Source organism: Lepidochelys kempii, chromosome 7, assembly GCF_965140265.1.
Source record: "Lepidochelys kempii isolate rLepKem1 chromosome 7, rLepKem1.hap2, whole genome shotgun sequence".
NCBI classification, from domain to species: Eukaryota; Metazoa; Chordata; order Testudines; family Cheloniidae; genus Lepidochelys; species Lepidochelys kempii.
Window position 1 is genome coordinate 104,212,339 of NC_133262.1, and position 22,791 is coordinate 104,235,129.

Genomic DNA, 22,791 nt, shown 5'->3' on the forward strand with positions numbered 1-22,791 from the left:
CACATTGAGGGAATCCACAGGTGTAGAGATGTCATAAATATAAAGGGAAGGGTAAACACCTTTAAATCCCTCCTGGCCAGAGAAAAAACCCTTTCACCTGTAAAGGGTTAAGAAGCTAAGATAACCTTGCTGGCACCTGACCAAAATGACCAATTAGGAGACAAGATACTTTCAAAGCTGGGGGGGAGGAAACAAAGGGTTCTCTCTGTCTGTGTGCTGCTTTTGCCTGGACCAGAGCAGGAATGCAGGTCAGAACTCCTGTAAAGAGTTAGTAAGCAATCTAGTTAGATATACATTAGATTCTGTTTTGTTTAAATGGCTGATAAAATACATTGTGCTGAATGGAATGTATATTCCTGTTTTTGTGTCTATTTTAACTTAAGGTGTTGCCTGCAGGGATTGTCTATGTTTTGAATCTGATTACCCTGTAAGGTATTTACCATCCTGATTTTACAGAGATGATTCTTTTACTTTTTCTTTAATTAAAATTCTCTTTTAAGAACCTGATTGCTTTTTCATTGTTCTTGAGATCCAAGGGTTTGGGTCTGTGCTCACCTATGCAAATTGGTGAGGATTTTTATCAAGTCTTCCCCAGGAAAGGGGGTGTAGTTCTTGGGGGGATATTTTGGGGGGGGAGACGTTTCCAAGTGGGCACTTCCCCTGTTCTTTGTGTAACACTTTGGTGGTGGCAGCGTTTAACCTACGCTGGTAAGAATAAGCTTAGGGGGTCTTTCATGCAGGTCCCCACATCTGTACCCTAGAGTTCAGAGTGGGGAAGGAACCTTGACAAGAGAGCAGCTTTCTGTCTCTTTTGCTCCTTAAACTTCTATCTGTTCTACAGAAGGGAGTTGGGTTGGATTTGTTCTGCATATTTGTTAAAAGAACTGCTGTCTAATAGAACGTGCCTAGAGGGGCTATGGGAAGGCAAACACTGAACATTTTTCTATTACAATTCCCACTGCAGAAAATAAGGTACAGGGAAGCTTTGAATGTGCTTGTAGCCCACAAAAATCACTGGGCTGAACTCTGCTCAGCTACAATAGTCTTTCTCTCTTTCGGCTTCAGTTCAATTTACTCCTGGTTTACATCAGCAGGACAAGGATTGGGTCCATCTCCTCAGCACTTCCCCTCTATTGGCAGTTTCCTTTGTTACAGATGAAACGCAACACCAAGAGTTCCTTTGCCTAAATTCCTGGACACCGAAGAGAGAGCTAACCAGATGAGTGTTTGACATCAAGCCCCAGTCATCTCTACTGTTTTGGTTAAATCTCTCATTAGTTTTATGGCCCTTCTTAAACTTTTGTCATGTCTGATTGCTTTTTCACAGATTTGCCCCACTAAACTGGTTTTATTTGCTGAGCTGTGTTTTTGAGCTTATTTACTATCAATGAGTCTTCTCTGTACTTCAACATTTGCTGCCAACCTGTAGATCCTTTAAACTTTGACATTTCTTTCTGGTGCTGAATGTGTTCTTGCATTCGTGCAATTAGCTGCCTAGGTCACACAGCAGATCAGTGGTGGAACAGGGAATAGAACCCACATCTCCTGGATACCAGGCCGGTGCCTATCCACTAGATTACACTGCTTCTTGAGAACTACAAATGAAACTTTCTGAAACGATTTGACTTGTTTAAACAAAATACAGTTACAAGAGACACGTTTGTGTCTGTAAATTGTTAAAGTAGCAATCCTTATAAGTACATGGGACCTGCAGTCAGAAGTTGGATCCAATAGCTAGGAAAAAAAAATTGGAGTGGGGAGTGGACTCTCTTCTGTTCATGGGAGAAAATTTAAACCTATGAAGAAAATGCCATGATTTTCTAGAGCTTGTTCATGCTGCAAAATCAGTTCTTTTGTAGTAAGAAGCTTGGTGGTTCTTGTGAATTAAAATGGAAGATTCTTATATCAGTTCTTTTACAGTTTGAATGTTAAAATGTGTGGATGTGAAAACCACTTGTTAAGATGTCTCTGAGGATGTTTGTACCTAATTAAACACCTTAAGCTAAAACAATCCTTTGTTTTGAAGGAACCAAGTGTTTTTGTTAAAATCCTGGCATATTTAATTTCATTTCATCATACTGACACCCCATTGACCAAAAAAAAAAAAAAAAAAAGGCAATTTCATTATTTCATTTGCTTTTGCTCTGTATGAAAATGAAGCCCAGTTGAGATTTTGTAATTAAGTTCTCTCACATAACACAACATCGGAAGAAAGGAATATGTCTGTGAAATGTGCACTGAATCTGAATGGAGAAGCTAATTCGGAATTTAAAAAGACTAACTTCTGCATGTTCATAAATGAAAATCGCCCTTCACAACGTGTCTCACCAGTGGGGGCTCTGTACAGGGCCAGATGGTGGAGACCATACTCATGCCAGTGAGCAATTACTCAGGCAAGTCATCCCATTGATATCAATGGGACCATTCATGGAGGAAGGTGCTATTCAGCACGAGTATCTGAATCTGGAGCACAATGAGGGTCACTTGCAAGACTCTAAGCAACTAAAAAGAAGTGTAGACTCCTGGTGCAAATAATTTCTCTCACTGCTGCAATCATACTGGGTTGCACGGGGTAACTGAGAACAGTGTATTGAATACCTTAGTTATCGATCTGGGGCCCAATCCTGCAACCTTTCTGTGGGAGGCTTGCAGGGTCATGTTCTTTATAAAATTATTTTGAGCTCACACCTCAAACCAACAGGAGAGTGGGTTTGTGTGTGTGGGTGGGGAGAAAACCTGGATTTGTGCTGGAAATGGCCCACCTTGATTATCATACACATTGTAAGGAGAGTGATCACTTTAGATAAGCTATTACCAGCAGGAGAGTGGGGTGGGGGGAGAGAAAACCTTTTGTAGTGGTAAACACACACAAACCATGAAAAAATGGGTATAAAGAGATCTTCTGTACTTTCCACAGTATGCATCTGATGAAGTGAGCTGTAGCTCACAAAAGCTTATGCTCAAATAAATTGGTTAGTCTCTAAGGTGCCACAAGTACTCCTTTTCTTTTTGCGAATACAGACTAACACGGCTGTTACTCTGAAACTTCAAACAGTGTTTTCTATTGGAGTTTAACAATGAATGATGGAAACCGTTAGCCAAATCATACTCTATTTGCTTATATTAAGAGTCTGACTTCACTCGGAGTACCTGAATGAGGAAGTTGAATAGAGGTTAGCCCAACATCTTACCCTCAATCTGTGGAACTACTTAGTTTAAATAGGATCTTTTTTTAAAACCCTTTAAAATGTAAGGGGATTAAATAGAAAATAATAGAGTTCAGTGACTGATTAACCTGTGTAGGCAACATTTAAAGTGACCAGCTCTGGTTCTCTCTTCTTGTAATGATTCTTACTGAGATTCCCAGCTGCACTTGGCCCCCCATAGGAGGGTTGGCAAACCAATTCAGATACAAGGAAGAATCAACCCCAGCCTTCAGCTGATTATTTCTTTTGTCCTTGGCTTCCATGTACTTGGTGGTGATCAAACAGGAAGAGAGACCTACAATACTGAGACCTCGGTAGCACCTGTAATGTTGGGAATTTCCTTGGTAGGCAGATGGCAGTGATAATACTTGTGCGTAGCTATATTTTTTAAGTGAAACTCCTTGATGTTGGTTAGAAGTTCCCCGAAGAGGGTAAACTAGACGGTAGTGTTTTTTATTTCAGTATCCAATACTTTCATCAGTGAGGATGGGAATAATTACAGTATATATCAGTACCCTGAATATTTGGTAAGATAAACATTTCTGTCTCTAACTACTCTTCTTCCCCTCTCAACCCCCAAAATATCTAAAGCACAGAAGGACTTTAAGGGTTAAATTTTCTCATGGCTCATGTAATAATCAGTCACCTCCACTTATTCCATTATAGCTTAATTAGTATTTTCATGTGCATTTCCTAACACCTTTCAAAAAGACCTAGGTAAACATAAGCTGTTCTGGTGATTACTTAATCATGTGATACCTGCATCTCCCTTTGGCTGCCCTACTAAAACTTGCCAGCCTGCTCTGCAGTATTGTCATTAGTGAGCTGTCATCTGTCCTTGCACTAGGTTATACTTTAAGGAATCAGTCATACTAACTATTGTTATGACTGTTCTCAAAAGTATTATTGAGAAGCACTTTGACAGTGCATGCACAATATTTTTATTTAAATGCAAGGCATTGATTCATGATGTGAAGGCACTAATGTTAATGAGGCAGAAAAAATGAATCATCGTTCTTCACTAGCATCTTCCAATGTTTCTGGAAATGATGAAGGGGAAGGTGGTGAATAGCTGTGTGTGAGCAAGAAGCAGCAGAGATACCAAATTGACTGCCCTATCTCAAGGGTTAGCAGGGATCCATGTGTTCACACAGACAGTCACATCCTTGTGGGATTTCCCTCCAATATCATATCTACTCATACTCTTGGAAAAAACAGAGTGATTGATTGGGCTCCATGCTTGCACTGGACTCAGTGGGAGTTTTGCCATTGAGCCCAACAGGAGGAGGAGTGGGGTGCTTGTCGTATTGGATGTCCAAGGAGGAATAGACTTTTTAGAGATTGAGCCATTGCCTGTTAAAGTCAACTCAGCTTTAGGCTGTTAGAGATGGGGTTGCCAGTGGATGAGAGGCAGCAGAAGCAAATTATTTAGTTATCCTTGCATAATTCTTGACAGCATAGTCTGCTATCATTCTTTGTTGACTGACAGCCTGCATACATTTTTAGCACATTTCACATTTCACTGCAAACATCAGAATTATATGTTTTAGCTGAAAGGCAGCCAAAACATCTGAAAGGCTCATTGTTTACCCAACTAACATTTTCAATACAAATTAAGTTGAACAATTCTAGAAAACAACTGTATATTATTACGCCCCTGCAAGCACACTGGCCATTCAGGCCCACAAATGTTAATGTAAACTGTAGTGTGACTTGATAAAAGCACTGTGAAAGGTTCTGTTTTTGTTAATGTCAGTGACCTTGTATAGCTGTCTGAGAACTGTTCAATCTCCTATTCAGGATGTATAAAATTAATATACCTAAGGGGAGGATGTTATTAGGAGCAAGATCGGAAATGCTACAGGAAATGCTGCTGACGGAAGGCTGAAATTATCCTCTAGACATTATTCAAACAGATCCATGCTTAAAATTAAACCTACAAGAAATCCTTTTAGTAGTTAGTCACCAAACAAAATAAGTCTATTGATTGTATCTTCATTTGTTGCATCTTAATAAAAGAGAGGGTTTTAAAACTAGAGAAAAGAACGGAGAAAATGCTATTAGAAGTGTTAACATATTAAAAGGTAACCACAATGGATATAATAAAATACAGTATTCACAAGGCATGATAGCAGACCTCAGTGAAAATATCTGTGCCCCTATAAGTTCCTAACAAAACTGAAAAGAACTCTTAATCTATTTTCTATTGGGAGGCTTTCCCTCAAAAGCCATGCATTATTCTCCGAATCAATCTCACTGTACAAGATAATTATCTATGCATGGATGCTTAGTAGGAAAGACATCTCCAGAGAAGCTCAACTTTTTTTTTTTTTTTAACAAAAGGGGCAAAAAAAGGGGATGTGGGGGGGAATGAGGATCAGTGTTGAAAACCCAGTTAATGACATGCTAATGCGCACAAATGAATATTGAAAGAACTCCAAACGTTGCTTTGAAATTAATTATACCTCTCCCATTGTCCTTTAAAAATGGAAGATTAAAACCTGTACGGCAGTGTTTACTATGTTTAATTTTCAATTGTTTCTTTGATGTAACAGATAGAAAGGCTTGCACCTGCAAAGTAAAAAGGCTGTGAACAGACTGCAAACATTCTGCAAACACTTCATCAGGAATGTTAGTGGTCTGCCTCCCCTAGCATAAGGGAGCCTTGATGATATCTTTGTGCCTTTGACTCCTTTTGATTAATAAATGCAAACAAATTTCTCTCAGTAACCTCTGTTGCAATTTCTGCATGACAATTAGGGACAACCTCTAGTGAAGGGATACACTGAAGTCTGTTCCCTTTTCCTCTGCTACAGAATAAATAGTTGATGTTTAATGCTTTTTGACAAATAGAGAATGAAATCTTTTGTAGCCATGCAATCTTGGCTACTGTTCATTATTCTGCTCTCAGCAATGAAGGATCAATGTTTACCGCAGTATTATGATAGTCTGGGTGGACAATCTGATTTTTGTTCAGGGGTGGGGGAGGCTACTGTGCCCTGTTATTGAAATGTGGAGTACAAAAATTATTACTTTTCTGAAAAACAGATTTGCAACTTCATCAAAATGACAGATTTCAGTGGGAACCACTAGAAAGTCATGTACTACTTCAGTGGCGTAGAGTATTGGTTGACCCGGCTAGTCAACTTATGGTATGTCTACACTGGAATCATCTAGCTTTGATCCCCCTAGATCAGTGGTCCCAAACTTTTCAAGGTCTTGCCCACCCTTACCCCTGTCCGTGTGCCCCCTCCCCCACCAAAAAGCCAGGGCCAGGAGCGGGGCTGCAGCTCCCAAGTAGGGAGGGGGAGAAAACAGACAGGGGTAAGGGGTTTGAGGCTGGGAATGTTACTGTTGTGTTACATTGTTGTTTGCATTACAATAGGGCCTAAGGGCCCCAACCACTGTCAGGACCTCATTGAGCAAAACACTGAATCTAACTTTAGTAAGAGACGATCCCTGCCCTGAAGCGCTCAGACTGTAACATAATAAAAAAGGTGGGAGAAATTAATTATCCTAATTTTACAGTTATGAACTGAGGTAGAGACGGACAAAGAGCTAGATTTTTAAAGGTATTTAGGTACCTAAAGGTGCAGATAAATGTCACCTTAGACACCTGCAGCTGGCCCGTGCCAGCTGACTTGGCCCTGGGGCTTGTGCTAAGGGGTGTTTAATTGCAAGGAAGAGGTTTGGGCTCTCCCCTTGCAGAGTCCTAGAGTCCGGGCTCCAGCCGAGCCTGAACATCTACACTGCAATTAAACCGCTCCTTAGCGCTAGCCCTGCAAGCCCGAGTCAGCTGACATGGAGCAGATGCAAGTTTTTAATTGCAGTATAGACATGCCTTCTGTGTCTTAAGTTCAGAGAGGATGTCTGTGGCAAGGTGAAAAATGGAACCCAGGACTTCTGAGTCCCAGTCCAATGCATTTAACCACAAGAGAAGCTATATGTGGTACTCCAACTGAAGTCAGTGTAAGTTCTGCGTATGCACAGATGGCAGGCTACGTTTAGGGAGATTTTAAAAAAACCTAACCCTGCAATATTCTGTAAAGCTTTTCTTTCAGATGGTTGTTTAGTGGGCGTCACATCTCTGCTCTAAAGAAGTTGGTTTAACAAGGGTGCTTGGACTGACATTTTGGGAGAACCTACAGGTTTATTCCCTAGATGGCATTTCTGCCATTAACATTCATAATCTCCCCTTCAACTATTCAGATGATAACCCTACAGCCAACTATCTACTAGAAATCCACAGATCACCGGACTTACCTCCACAAATCCAATAACTCCCCCAGACACCAAGAAATCTGTTATCTATAGCCAGGCACCTCAGATACTGTAAAGTATGCTCTGAAGAAAGAGTCTGGGAATCACACCTTAACACATTCAGAACAGCCTTCACCAAACAAGGACACTCCTCCAGAGCAGTAGATCACATCCTGGAACGGGCCACCCAAATATCGCGGGAGAACCTCCTTCAGTACAGAAAAAAATACCACACCAACCACACGCTCCTAGCTGTCACCTACCACCCCACATTAGAACCTATCTGGGGTATCATCAAACAATTACAATCCATACTCAATGGGGACCAGATTTCCAAAGAATCTTTCCCAAACCCCCTCTTCTGGCCTTCAAACAACCCCCACCTCCCCCCCCCGCCATCCCAACCTTGCCAAGTTCACCTTCAGAAACAAACTCCCCACAGACCAGGATACACCAGCTCAAAGTGGCACCAGCCCCTGCCAAACTTGCAGACATATCTCCACTGTTGTGATGATCAATACCTCGCACACTATATCTTTCCATGGGTCCTACACCTGCCTATCATAACATCGGCTGAACCTCATCAAATGCCCCAATAACAACTATATGGGTGAAAAGACAATCACCATGCTCTCAAATGAACTTTCACAGAACAATAAGACAAAACCACCCTATCGCCCATGGACAAATGCTTTTCCCAGAATGACCACTCCATATCTGATCTCTCAGTTCTCATCCTCAACGGAAACCTGCACAACACTTCAAAAGAGGAGCTTGGGGACTTAAGTTCATAACTCTGCTGGATATTAAAACCATGGACTTAACAGGCACTGTTTTATGGGCCATTACCACAACTTGTACCATACCCTGTTACTGACTAACCTTCCTTTGTCCGATGACTGCACGAATATTAATTGCCCACTTCATTTTAAGTGGTCTCCTACTACATGTGTGAACCTTTTAAGCTTAACATAAGTTCACACCCACATTCACACCTTGAAAACAGGTTCTCCCACCCCACTTTCCATCCGGGGTCTTGGGATTGTGCGTGGCTTCCCTTTGTCCCCCAAGGGATCGGCTGTCCCAGCGATGGGTTGAAGTTCCCTACTCTCTCAGAAGTGTTACAAGCAGAAATTCTTTGGACCAAAGGGAGAAATAAGGTAAGACTGCCTCCCGGACTTATGAAGCAGCTCTGAACCTTGCACTGCTTTTAAGAGCAGAGGAATCTGGCAAAGGAGACTCTTCAAACCTCCCCGATAGCCAAATTCCTTCAGTGGCCTAACCTCTGCTTCTCTAGGGAGAGGAGTACTGATCCCCACATACTGAGTCAAGGTGAGCAGAACTTTCTCTCCCACCCAGCACAGGGTGCTTTACATTTTGACAGACCACGAGGCAGAATGTGGAAAGAAGTTCCCTCTCCTTCTTCCCTGTAGTTACCTTTATCATCTCCCAAGCAGCTGTAATACACTTAGTTGAGCATTTTCAGCACTTGGGTGGGGATCATGGAGATTTGGCAGTACACTGCACCTGCCTCAGTGTGCCTAGTTCTGGCTGGAGACACTGACATCACCATGGACCAGACTGCCTAGGAAGGTTGTGGAAGCTCCTTCACTGGAGGCTTTCAAAAGGGGGCTGAATAACCATCTGTCTTGGATGGTTAGATACAACATATTCTGCATTTTAGAAGGGGGTTAGACTAGATGACTCTTGCGGTCCCTTCTCACCCTATAGTGATACGATTCTATGCTTTGTATTGCCTCTGGTACCCTGGTAAGGGTAGGCAGAGAGCTTATTTCTCTGTCTCGGGCTTCAGGACTCAGATAATTTCCCTTCAAGTCAGTAGGTCTCTTCATTCCCCTGGAGAAAGACTGTCCCATCCTCCCTGTCCACAGGTATTTGTCTGCATAAATTGGGAAGGTACCTTGATTCCTTTTGGATACTGGCAGGAAGGATACACACCCTGTCAGCCAACCCATTTACATTTTGGCCTTCACAGTCCCTAGCAAGTCAGGAGCTACCTGAGGGAGTCTGATTCACTCCTCCTGTTTTCAAAGTCATAATATCATTCCCCAAAAGCAAAGACTATGGAATATCTGACAACACACCTACAACCAGCACTCTGACTCTTCCTGGGCCTGCATAGAAATCTGTGCCATAGGCAGAGAGAAGGCTCTTACACCAGGAACTTTCTCCCAGATTCACACTCTGGGAGCATCAGATGGGGTTTCACGACCTGAGGCTTAACTGTAGTTTTAGCAGTCCCAGTATCTCTCCATCCAATGAGTGTCTCTCTATTGACTACCACCTTCAGCTCCCACTACTGAGCCCATGGACCTGCACCCAGGAGTGTGCTGCATGCCATGTGGGTAGTGGTGTGGGGTGTAAATGGCTTGGCATGAACATTATATGTCATCGGCAGACTGGATGTGAGACTCCTTCTGGAGATTCAGTCACACAGTTAACTCTGTGAGGCTAGAATGCAACTGGCCTTTCGAGTACTGCACTGGGTCTCGGTACTGCACTAGGGCTGTCGATTAATCACAGTTAACTCAAGCGATTAACTCAAAAAAATTAATCACGATTTAAAACATTAATTGTGATTACTCACACTGTGAAACAATAGAATACCAATTGAAATTTATAAATATTTTTGGATGTTTTTCTACATTTTCAAATATGTCTATTTCAATTAAAACACAGAATACAAAGTGTACAGTGCTCATGTTATATTATTTTTTATTACAAATATTTGCACTATAAAAATGATAAAAGAAATAGTATTTTTCAATTCACCTCATGCAAGTACTGTAGTGCAATCTCTTTATCATGAAAGTGCAACTTACGAATGTGGTTTTTTGTTACATAACTGCGCTCAAAAACAAACTAATGTAAAACTTTAGAGCCTACAAGTCCACTCAGTTCTACTTCTTGTTCAGCCAATCACTAAGAGAAACAAATTTGTTTACATTTATGGGAGATAATGCTGCCCATTTCTTAATTACAATGTCACCTGAAAGTGAGAACAGGTGTTCTCATGGCACTGTTGTAGCTGGCATCGCAAGATATTTATGTGCCAGATGCGCTAAAGATTCATGTGTCCCTTCATGCTTTGGCCGTCAGTCCAGAGGACATGCTTCTGTGCTGATGATGCTTACTAAAAAAATAATGCATTAATTACATTTGTGACTGAACTCTTTGGAGGGGGCAAAATTGTATGTCCCCTGATGTTTTACCTGTATTCTGCCATATATTTTATGTTACAGCAGTCTCAGATGATAACCCAGCACATGTTGTTCATTTTAAGAACACTTTCACTGCAAATTTGACAAAATGCAAAGAAGATACCAATGTACATTTTTAAAGATAGCTACAGGACTCGACCCAAGATTTAAGAAACTGAAGTGTCTTCCAAAATCTGAGAGGGATGAGGTGTAGAGCATGCTTTCAGAAGTCTTAAAAGAGCAACACACTGATATAGAAACTACAGAACCCAAGCCAACTAAAAAGAAAATCAACCTTCTGTTGGTGACACTGACTCAGATGATGAAAGTGAACATGTGTTGGTCTGCACTGCTTTGGATCATTATTGAGGAGAACCAGTCATCAGCATGGATGCCTGTCCTCTGGAATGACAGTTGAAGCATCAAGGGACATATGAATCTTTAGCTTATCTGGCGTGTAAATATCTTGTGATGCCGGCTACAAAAGTGCCATGCAAACGCCTGTTCTCACTTCTGGTGACATTGTAAACAAGAAGCAGGCAGCATTATCTTCTGCAAATGTAAACAAACTTGTTTGTCTGAGCAATTGGCTGAACAAGAACTAAGACTGAGTGGACTTGCAGGCTCTAAAGTTTGACATTGTTTTGTTTTTGAATGCAGGATTTTTTTATACATAATTCTACATTTGTAAGTTCAACTTTCATGATAAAGAGATTGTACTACAGTACGTGAATTAGGTGAATTGAAAAATACTATTTTGTTTTTTACAGTGCAAATATTTGTAATAAAAAATAAATATAAAGTGAGCACTGTACACTTTGTATTCTGTGTTGTAATTGAAATCAATATATTTGAAAATGTAGAAAGCATCCAAAAATATTGAAATAAATTGTATTCTACTATTGTTGAACAGCACGATTAATCATGATTAATTTTTTTAATCACTTGACAGCCCTATTCTAAACTCATTAATTCTTAGGCCTTATCAGCTGTGGTAACCCCCCAACCAGCTCTCCGCTTTCTTCTATAACCTCTAAGTTGAGTTGGAATTTCAGCATAGCTCACGTCCTCTCTCTTCTGAACTCCCTGAAGCCTTCTCCTATGTGCTGCAAAGGTCAGTTTACACTTTTGCAACAAAGCTTGTTTACATTGTTCATAATCTGTATAGTCCTCCCTGTCCATAACATTGAAAATGCCAGGGACAAAGGCTTTTGGACAATAGTGGAGCCAGATACTGTACTGTGTTGTCAGGGGTTAAAGTAACTTAAAGGACTTACTGGTATGCCGGTGTCCTGGGCGGGGGCGTGGCCTCAACCGGAAGAGGCGTGGCCTCAACCGGAAGAGGTGGGGCCTTTTAAAGATTTAAAGGCCCTGGAGCTCCCAGCTGCAGAGGCTGCTGGGAGCCCTGGGGCTCAGGGGCGCTTTAAAGGGCCCGGGGTTCCCCGCAGCGGCTGGAGCCTTGGGCCCTTTAAATCACCACTGGAGCCCTGCCACCGCTACCCCAGGGCTCCGGCAGTGAGGCTTGGGAGGCAATTTAAAGGGCCCTGGGCTCTGGCCACTGCAGGGAGCCCCGGGCCCTTTAAATCACCAGCCTGGGGAAGCCAGTCCGGTCCAGCACGGTGTACCAGCTCTTGCCGTACGCCATACCAGACTGTACCGGCTTACTTTCACCTCTGTGTGTCATCCTATCCCACCTTGTTCAATCACACTCCATTTCAGAAGCATTTAGAAACAAATCCCTGTCAACCCCCTCCCTAAATTGAGGAAATAACTTGGAATCCATGCCACCCGCTGGAACAGGTACATGGGAATTTGGCTTTACAAACTAGATTTGGGTCCTGCTGGCGCAGTCTCTCCATCTCAAGATGGTATTGATGCTTCCTGTCCTCCTTGCTCTCATGAGCTAGCAGTGGGTGGTGCTTCTTTTTTTCCTTGTGCTGGTGCTGTGGTGCTGGTTCTCCTTCTCTTCTCTCTCAGGCTGGCACTGCTTCTCCTTTCCAGACACAGTTAGTCCCTCTCCAGCTGTGTCCTTTCTTGTTCTACCTGTAGATGAGTACAGCATCCCAATGGAACATAGTTGCTGCCTCTGTCAGCCTTTTCTCTGCTTCCCTCGAAGGAGTTGGCTCCAAGATTTCCCCTATCGGCTGATCCTCTGCCAGTGGGCTGGATGTTCTCTGTGGATCTGGACTATTCTTTTTCTTCTGGTCATCAGAATACAGCAAGTCAACTAGCTGCACCTTTGTCAGCTCCCCTGCATTGAGCTGCCTTTCTTCGCATAGCTCAACAAGCTGATTTCTCTTCACCTGTTCATAATTCATTTTCCCCTGTCTCTCTCTTCACTGTTCCTTTACCCAAAAGACACAGACTTTTCTCTGCCTTGCATGGTGACAGGTTTCAGTGGTAGCCATGTTAGTCTGTATCAGCAAAAAAAAAAAAAAAAAACCAAGGAGTCCTTGTGCTTTCCCTTCTACAGTACTTCCTTTCACTGCTGTTGGCATTTATGGCAATTCACACTGTCGTAGACATCCCACTGCTATCACCATATGTCACAGTTCAGGGCACCTTAGTACTTCCTGCCACCTTCCCCCCCATGGTCCACCAAGGACACCCACTCTAGGCTCCCAGCTCCTCAGCCATCAACTCTCTTGGGTGGAGACCCATGTCTCTCTCCCTCCTGACCAGCAATATTTCCATGCTGCCTGGTTCCCTGCCTGTATTTGATATTTCCAGCAAGCCAGACTGCCTCAACAGGGCAGCATCTGCACTTTGCTTTTTCTCTCCAGAGGCTATGAACTGAATAATTGCCTGCAGTTACAAGGTACCAAACTGCTCTTTCTAGGCAAGCACACTTATACTTAAAATGAAAACATTACAGAGAAAACACATTAAACTCTAAAAGAACCTACATGGATACTAAAAAGCTTACTGAAAGTCATCCCAATTCCAGCCTTGGGCTCTGGCAGGTGTCAGTGCTTCTAACATTTCCCTAAGAGTTGGGGGGGCCTCCTCGTCTGAAGGTTGGTCCATTTGGAGGATCACAGTTTAAACTCAGGCAGTTTATCCTTTGTCCATTTGGTCTCTGGAGAATCCAGTCTGAATTAGTACAGTATAGGCAAGCCTCTCCAGGTGATGGTAGCTCTATGGAGGTGTTACAACATGAGTGACTTTGCCTCATCACCCTTCACTGTTCTTACCTTCTGGAGGAGATGTGGTTACCCTCCCCCATACAATCCTGGCCCACAATGATACATGAACTTAACATAGTTAGATCTCGCCCAGATATTGCAGGAAGTTGCCATATCTGTCCCAGTGGGTCTACACATTCTTAATGCCAACTTAGCAAAGTTTTTTTTTTTTTGAAAACTTTGTTTTTAATGTATTTATTTATTTTTTTAATTTACCATTTATCTAGTGTGGGAGTTCCCTCCCCGCACATGCCCCGATTCTCTTATCTTAAAGCAGGGTAAAACAGAAGTAACAATTTAGGTCCACTGAGTTATACCAGGTTAAGTGTGTGAGAACCAAGTTCCCTCACTTTCATAGCTGATCAGCTGGAAGCCCCTTGTTAATGGAGCAACATTTTTTTTTAAATAAAAGCTGAGGGGGCCTAATTCTCCACTGTTACCAGTTTTACTCTGGTCTAACTCCTTTTGAGTCCCCTCCACACTACACATAAATAGCAGTGACTCACCCCACCAAATACTAACCAGAGCGCCAACCCTTCTCCGTACTATTGAAAATTCCATGATTTTTCCCCATCTTTTCCTTTAAGCTCCATGACTTTTTGTGTCAAAGTAGCAGCCATGTTAGGAGGACTTGCAGCACCTTAGAGACTAACCAATTTATTAGAGCATAAGCTTTCGTGAGCTACAGCTCACTTCATTGGATGCATGCAGTGGAAAATACAGTGGGGAGATTTATATACACAGAGAACATGAAACAATGGGTGTTACCATACACACTGTAACAAGAGTGATCAGGTAAGATAAGCTATTACCAGCAGGAGTGTGGGGGGAAACATTTTGTAGTGATAATCAAGGTGGGCCATTTCTAGCAGTTGACAAGAATGTGTGAGGAACAGTGCAGCGGGGGTGGAGGGGAATAAACATGGGGAAATAGTGTTACTTTGTGTAATGACCCATCCACTCCCAGTCTTTATTCAAGCCTAAGTTAATTGTATCCAGTTTGCAAATTAATTCCAATTCAGCAGTTTCTCGTTGGAGTCTGTTTTTGAAGCTTTTTGTTGAAGAATTGCCACTTTTAGGTCTGTAATCGAGTTACCAAAGAGATTGAAGTGTTCTCCAACTGGTTTTTGAATGTTATAATTCTTGATGTCTGATTTGTGTCCATTTATTCTTTTACGTAGAGACGGTCCAGTTTGGCCAATGTCCATGGCAGAAGGGCATTGCTGACACATGATGGCATATATCACATTGGTGGATGTGCAGGTGAACGAGCCTCTGATAATGTGGCTGATGTGATTAGGCCCTATGAAGGTGTCCCCTGAATAGATATGTGGACACAGTTGGCAACGGGCTTTGTTGCAAGGATAGGTTCCTGGGTTAGTGGTTTTGTTGTGTGGTGTGTGGTTGCTGGTGAGTATTTGCTTCAGGTTTGAGGGCTGTCTGTAAGCAAGGACTGGCCTTTTGGGCTCATGACTTTTTGTGGTGGTTTTTCTTCCTTAGTTTTCTCAGATCTCATTGCTGCCTGTATTGTAGAGATGGGTGTGGGAGAACAACACCATCTACTCCTCAATGTCAGAGACATCAACTGAGATCACCTCACTATGGGGATGAGATGGATTACAGGCTTGGTGCCTCACACCCAGGGCATGGAGATGGGGCCAAAGCAACTTACCAAATATGATGGCATAGGGGGACATCTCCCTGCAGACTTTCCCCAGTGCCTAGAGACATTCTCCATACAAATGTTATTCATATGGACTCCATTTTGTTATGTATTACATTTGCTGTAGCACCTAGAGGCCACAATCAGGTCTGAGGAACTATCAGGCTTGGAGCTGTACATAAATATAGCATGAGACTGTTCCTGCCCTGAAGAGCTGAGGCTCTCAAAAGACCAAGGGAAAGAGAGTAGCATGCAGTGAGCAGTCCAGGTAATGATCAAGGAGATGATCTAAACTGGGCTAGAGTTAGGGGCAGTGGTGATTGCTCAAGTGAATTATTAGTATGTTCCAATGGTGCTGTAGCTAAGAGCAAATGCAGTAGTGTGGGGTATGTGTGAAGATTACAGCATCCCCTGTCTCCCATGCGGTAGATGGGGAGGGAATATGTGAAAATGCCAGGCCCTAAGAGCAAGAAATCAAGGTAGGAGATCTGGCAGCTGAGGTCAGTTGGCAAGAGTACAGATGGGGTTGGACTGATGTTTTTCCCCCTCCTGCCTTAGAAGAAAAAATCACTATGAATTATTCCTGCCATTTAGTAGAAATTGCCATGATAAACATAGAGCTTTAGATTTTTGAGGGATCTGTTAGCATGACAGAAGGCTAGAGGTGAATGTGTCTCTTTAAATAGAAGCTTAGACTAGGCAGAGTGGTGATTGTAACACATGCCAGGCATCTCATGGAAGCTATAACATGTGCAGAGAGCCTCTTATAGCTCCCAGATGTTAAAAATTCCGCCTCTAACTCAAAATGTTTCCATTGCTCCCCAGTGAAAAATAGTTGTATTCCCTAGAGCTCTGTGAGGATTAGTGACTAAACCAAGATTGATGCTTTTACATCTAGGCATTTTTAAGTTACAAGTGGACTGAGAAAATAAGTTAAAACAATTTTCAGAAAGTGAAACGTTACCACTTTTCCCAATTCCCACAAATTTATAATGGCAAGTTCCATGAACCTCAAACATTTAAAACCAATAATTCTTCATAGTCAGAGGAGAAAATCAGAGGGTTTTTTCACCTCTTCCTGGGATGTTAGAGGCAATGAAGGTGAGGATTGGTCTCAGACTGGGAATGTTTTCAACTTTAATCTATATGGGCCAGATCCTTGGACTCTCCTGTGTCCACTCTGCATCAGTCCAGAGCATCAAAGGGAATGTGAAGGTTCCTTAAGGCAAGGACTAGGGAAGCCTCAGCTGCATTGTGCTATGCCAGCCACTCCTGCCCCTCGTCAGATAGTTTCTTGGTATAGGAGGGATAAGAAGAGGTGATTGTGGCCCCTGGAGAGGCTCCTTGAGGGGCATTATCTGTTTAGTGCATATTAGAACGTCCCTGAAGTTGCATTTGTGCATTCAGGTGAGTGTTTGGTCCATAACAGTTTGTTTTTCGCAGGAGTGGCTGGGAGAGATTCTGTGGCCTGCGTTGTGCAGGAGGTCGGACTAGATGATCATAATGGTCCCTTCTGACCTTAGTATCTATGAATCTATGAATGGGTTTGATATTGATACTGTGAAAATGCATCTGCATATTTGTCCCTCCTATTTCTCTTCTAAATTCTGAGGTGACAAACTAGAATGTGTCTGCAAGCTATCCAATGTATAAAGAAAGAAAGAAAGAAAGAAAGAAAGAAAGAAAGAAAGAAAGAAAGAAAGAAAGAAAGAAAGAAAGAAAGAAAGAAAGAAACTACGAGATGGGTATGGTGGGCAGGTCCTCTCATTGTCAGGCAGTTCCCACACTGCACTGTTGTCAGCTGAGGTACTGACAGTGGAGAAAGAGATGTTGGACAACTGTTTTCGTGCTAGACATTCTGTTGCTGAAAGCTGCTTGTTTTCTCCCCAAATCAGAGTGTTTTTAATCTCCATTATTCATAAGCCAATGATCACCGTTCAAAATGAAAAAGGAAGTGTTTATTGTGATGGGCTGGAACCCCCATCACTGGTGAGGAAGGGTTAAAGACAGTTACACTTACTTCACGTGGAAAGTAATGTGATACTTACTTGTCAGCCAGAGATGGAGGTGGGGAACTAAAAGGATCAGGTGACAACTCAGCTGGAAGCTGGGCCTTATAAACAGGCTGAGAGAGTTCAGTTAGGGGGGATGGAGCCATGGGCAGTAGATGAGAAGGTGGGTTCCTGTGCGAGGTTAAGTGCTAGAGGATGTGGGAGGCTCAGGAAGACTTTGGTTGAACAGGACAGTGTTTGATACCAGAGCTGGGGATGAAAGGCAATGAAGTCCCAGGAAAGGGTTGAGCATAAAGCCAGGAGGATAGGTTGATTCTTTCGGACTTTGGACTACACTGGACACTTGTTATCCTGGAAGGGTTTTGGACTAGCTGCTTCTCAGCTGGAGGGCTGAGTGGTGCACAAAGACAGAATGCTTGGAGGGGGTTCAGGAGATGGAAAACCCCGCTAACATCGCACTCAGACACAAGGGGACATGCTGGGGTTGAGTTTACTTCATTAGTTGTTCTTTGCCTTTGTCTGACTCTCAGTTAGTTTTAATCCTAAATGGTACATTATACTCTTTCTCTACTTCCCTGATTTCCATTTGTTTCTTCTAAATTATTCAGTAATCTGAGGCATTGTTATGTAAGATCTGTTACAGAAGTGCTCTATGAAAACAGGTTTCAGCGTGGTAGCCGTGTTAGTCTGTATAAGCAAAAAGAATGAGGACTACTTGTGGCATCTTAGAGACTAACAAATTTATTTGAGTATAAGCATGCATGCATCCGATGAAGTGGGTTTTAGCCCACGAAAGCTTATGCCCAAATAAATTTGTTAGTCTCTAAGGCACCACAAGTACTCCTCGTTCTTTTTTCTATTAAAAGAGATGTCTGTATATATGCTAATGATCAGTTAATAGACAAAGTGATAATAGATGACACTCAGGAATATGCCCCGGTGTTCCTGGGTTTTGTGGGACCAATAAACTTTTTGTTGTGGTGCACTCCAAATGGCTTTTTGTGCGCAGCTCTTTACATGCAGCTTTTAACACCCAGTTAAGTACTGCTGAGGCATTTATATTCTGTGTTGTTTCTTACTCAGATAAGTATTACTAGAGCATTCAATGATTTTTTAAAAATAAAAAATCCAGAGTCACACATACCTCCAGCCTTATTTCATCCTCTTAATGTACTCCAGCATCTGCTCTGGTAATTTAAAAAAACTCCCATTACTATCACTCTTCCTTTTTATTGCTTTTTTTATTTGCTCAATCATTTCACAGTCCGGTTGTTTGTTTTTGGTCAGGTGGGCTATAAAATATCCCTGTGTCCAGTTCAATCTCTGCCATCACCAGCCTCCCTCCATAATGACTTTTCACCATTGCTAGTTTCTCCCAAATCAGCACTCTCAAGAACTAACAAATCCTCTCTCTCTCACTCACACACACAGACACACACACACAGTCTCCTTTATCATTTGCATCCCTTCACACACACACACACAGAGTCTCCTTTATCATCTGCATCCCCTGCCTACTCTTCTGAAGCAGATAACACACTTGGGATTATAGCCCTGTTAAAAAGATTTCATTTAAAAGGGCACAGTTGATCTTAAAACCAAAAGGACTGAGTAGTTTCCAATGCTACTCCTGCTCCTGAGTTCTCTGCCAATATTTGCATTCTACAGCTATATTTTCCTTACTTTTTAAGAAATGCTTTTCTTTCTTGTTGCCTTGCTGTAGATCCACAAAAACACTGGGAAATAATTGAACAAGGCCCTAATCCTCAACAAGATCTGCTTGCTCCCATTGACTGTGTGGGTGCAATTTCTGCCCATGTGAGAGTTCCTTTTCCACAGCTAGGACCTAATTGTCTGTATTCAGGGAAAACTGAAGCTTAACTATACATAGGGCCTTTTGGTTTTTTATTTAATTTAATTTTTCCTGGGAATTTATCTGTTTATTTGTACAACCAAAACAGGTGAAAATTGGTGGTAAAAAACTATTAATAATTCTTCTGGGTAAATATGGGGGTTTATTTTGGTAGCCAGAAGGACCGGGGAAAACGTATTCAGTAGATTAATGCTTTGATGAATGGAATTCAGTGTGGTTTGCTACAGAACTAAAACAACTCAAAACACAATGCCACCTCTGAGTTTAGGAAAACAATATATCTCTAAGCCCCAAGTAAAACTTTTCATTTGAATAAACAGTTAGAACTATTAGCCTATAAATATTACATTTAATAATTGGGCCACACCATTTGCAGCGCATACACTCAACTTTATTCTTTTATCCTGTTTTTGTTTTTTTAAAACTTCCTTGTGTTCTGAAATGTATTCCGCTACAGATTTTCATTTTCTTCCCATTTTAGTGTGTCAGATCTTTAAACCTTTATCTGCTAACAGCTTGAAATGTGTACCTGGTGAGCATGAGATTCATCAGTATGTTCAGATGTGCATGCACTTCAGAGCTTGTGTGCGTTCTTGTTTGTTTATTGTGTGTATCTTCTAGACTAATACAGGTAGCCTCAATTCAACAGGCAGCTTTGCATATGCACACAGACTAATACATTATCATAATACATATATCTCATGCAATGTATTGTATTTTTGTAATAAAACGAGTTATTTTTATATATTTGAATGATACAAAAGTAGGGTGAAAATCGGGAAAAAAAATGAATAATACTTTTTGTAAAACCCAGGATTTTTCCTGTAAAAATTGGCTTAAACTGAAAATGAAGGGGCTTAACTATACCGTAAGGGCTGGATTGTGCCAGACCCTCACGCCAGTGTGCACAGGAAAGGGAATGTGAAGAGCCATCCCCTACTCAATGGTCTATATAAGGGCTAATCACAGTTGTAGTCCCTGTGCTCAGGTGTGGAGAAGATTGACCTGGTGAGGACCAATAGTTCTTGGAGCAGGCAGGCTGATCCAAGGGAAGCATTGATAGTGCAGGCTAAGACTCTGAGTCACTTGCCTGCTTTGTAGCTACCACTAAAGCTGTTGAATTGAGTTTCCTGTGCTGTCATATAATGGGACTTGAGGGCACGCAGCAGCTCTCAGAGTCTGGGACTTGATCTTCTGAGGCATTAAGTGCCCTCAAGTCCCAGTGATGTCAATAAGAGATGAGGCACTCAATACCTCATGAGTATTTATTATGTGTATTATGAAAATGCCTAGGAACCTAGTTGAGGATCAGAGCCCCATTGGGCTAGGTCTTGTATAGATAGGTAATGACATTCTGTGCCCTGAGAGTTCAAAATCTATACAACAGACAGGACTCAGATTCGGTCCATGGAAAGTAAAATAAACATTCAAGACACACTTTAGAAATATCACACTACTACCAACTCCAACTGTGCAAAAATCATTAATAAGGCTGCCCCCGCCCCCCCCCCAATCATGAGATTGGCTTTCAAATCATGAATTTTTTATTAAAACAATACATCTTGGGGGGCAAAGGGGCAGGTCCTCTTTATTTGCCTGCTGCTTTTTTGAACCTTGAGGCATGCTCCACTCATCCTTTCAAGCCTTTCTCCACCTCCAAGGGGGAGGGCTTTTTAAAAAAATAAACACTGAGCTTCTCATGTATTCACACAACTTCAAGAACTGGAGCTTTAATAAAACCAAATATCAAGAGATTTGTGATTAAAATCATGAGGGCTGGCAATACTCAGAGAAGTCTGTTTTTTAACTCCATAACTGTGAAAGGTAGAATAGATTCTTGGTGGGAGCTGCCATGTTACTGTTGGCATAGAAGAGGACTCCTGGAATGCAGCATCTTTTCTGTGTCTGACAAAAGGAGGCTTTTGGTGACATTGCATGTGCTCAAATTTTCTTTTGGGTGGGTGGTGAAAATCTGGTGAGTGAGGGCACTTTCAGTTATTAGCACTGAGATATTTTCAAGTAATGAAACTTATTTTGCAACAACTCTGAAAATCTCCATTTTTGTCTTGTGTTCCGGCAGTTCTTCCTTCCCTTGAGTCCTACCCTACAATGTGAGTCTGTCAGGATGGAAACTTCTGCTTTAATTGGATTAGGATTTACTCCATGTTGTAACTAGATGTAATATCTGCAATATCTTTGTAGATTATACTGCATTTTTCCTCTAACTGTCTGGCTGTGATCTCCTTCTCCGCATATCCTGTCTTGCAGGTAACCATCATCTCCTATACACCATGCATTTTATCTCTCCTGGAAGTAATACCTATGTAAGTCAGCACTTTAATGATTTATGTAATTAAAATATGATGGATCAAGTCATTAAAATTCATAGGCACACGTAACCAACTTATTCCCAAGTACATAAGCCCCTTCACTTCAAATAAGACTTTTTTTTGTTACTCAGACTTTTATTCTATATCAGAAAATTATTACCATTATAGCAGACTGAAGAGTGAAATTAAGAACAACAGTGCCTGGTATATATTTCTGCTTGTATTTACTTTGTCACTTCAGAATGACAGCCTTGAAATTCTTGCATGATCTTCAGCATGTTCTAAAAATGACAGCTACAATAATTCAAATTTACTACTTTTTTTTTTTACTAGTAATGAAGTTGTAAATGCAGTATTTCTTTCATTACTATTCATTAAAGATATGCTATGAAAACAGAGTTACCATGGAAATGGCTCTGTGGATTCTGAGTACATAATAAGAATTTCATTGTTTACACTACCGCAAAGATAACTGATGGGTGTTATTGCAGCTGGTAAAGTCTTATTTAGCCTCAGGAATGCTTGTAAGGGGAAAAGGTTATGCAGTTGGTCTTCCACTAAGTGCTTGCATACAAGCTGAGGCCTGTAAAATCATCAGTGCAAAAGAGTTTTATGATGAAAAGGACTGAATGTGTTGTGAGCTTTAAATCTTTGAGCATCATTTGGAGTTGAAAATTTAAACACTGAAAATAGAGTCTAGTTCATGTGTTACTAATACTCCCATTGCAGAGATAATGTGCACACATCTAGTGTAAATAAATTAGCATATATAACTTTATATTTTTTACACTTAAAATGAAAACAGGGTTTAGTAATGTGAACATGTCCAATTTACTGAATAACATTGATAGCTTTGCAAAATCAGGTAAAGGTATTAGAAGCTTTATTTTTTACTACTAACTTATAAAAATTGAATACGGTATGGAATAACAAACTAGACGCAGAGTCCTTCAACTATACAAAGGGCTACACTTATGAATTTATACATAAGTATAAATTTGTACACTATTTCTTTATACATAAGTCTCTTCACATTTTTAA

The 22,791-nt window shown here is 41.5% G+C and overlaps 1 protein-coding gene across 4 annotated transcripts in view; it reads left to right on the forward strand.

Annotated features, from left to right (window-relative positions):
• LOC140914956 (uncharacterized) overlaps nucleotides 1-22,791 on the forward strand; it is an 84,519-nt gene that overhangs the window by 25,557 nt on the left and 36,171 nt on the right. Inside the window, exon 2 of one of the 4 annotated variants that reach the window (XM_073354086.1) lies at nucleotides 21,501-21,688. The exons of the other annotated variants lie outside the window; for them this stretch is intronic. The gene's annotated coding sequence lies outside the window, so the exon portion shown is untranslated. The remainder of the gene's footprint in view (nucleotides 1-21,500; nucleotides 21,689-22,791) is intronic. 4 annotated transcript variants of the gene reach the window in all.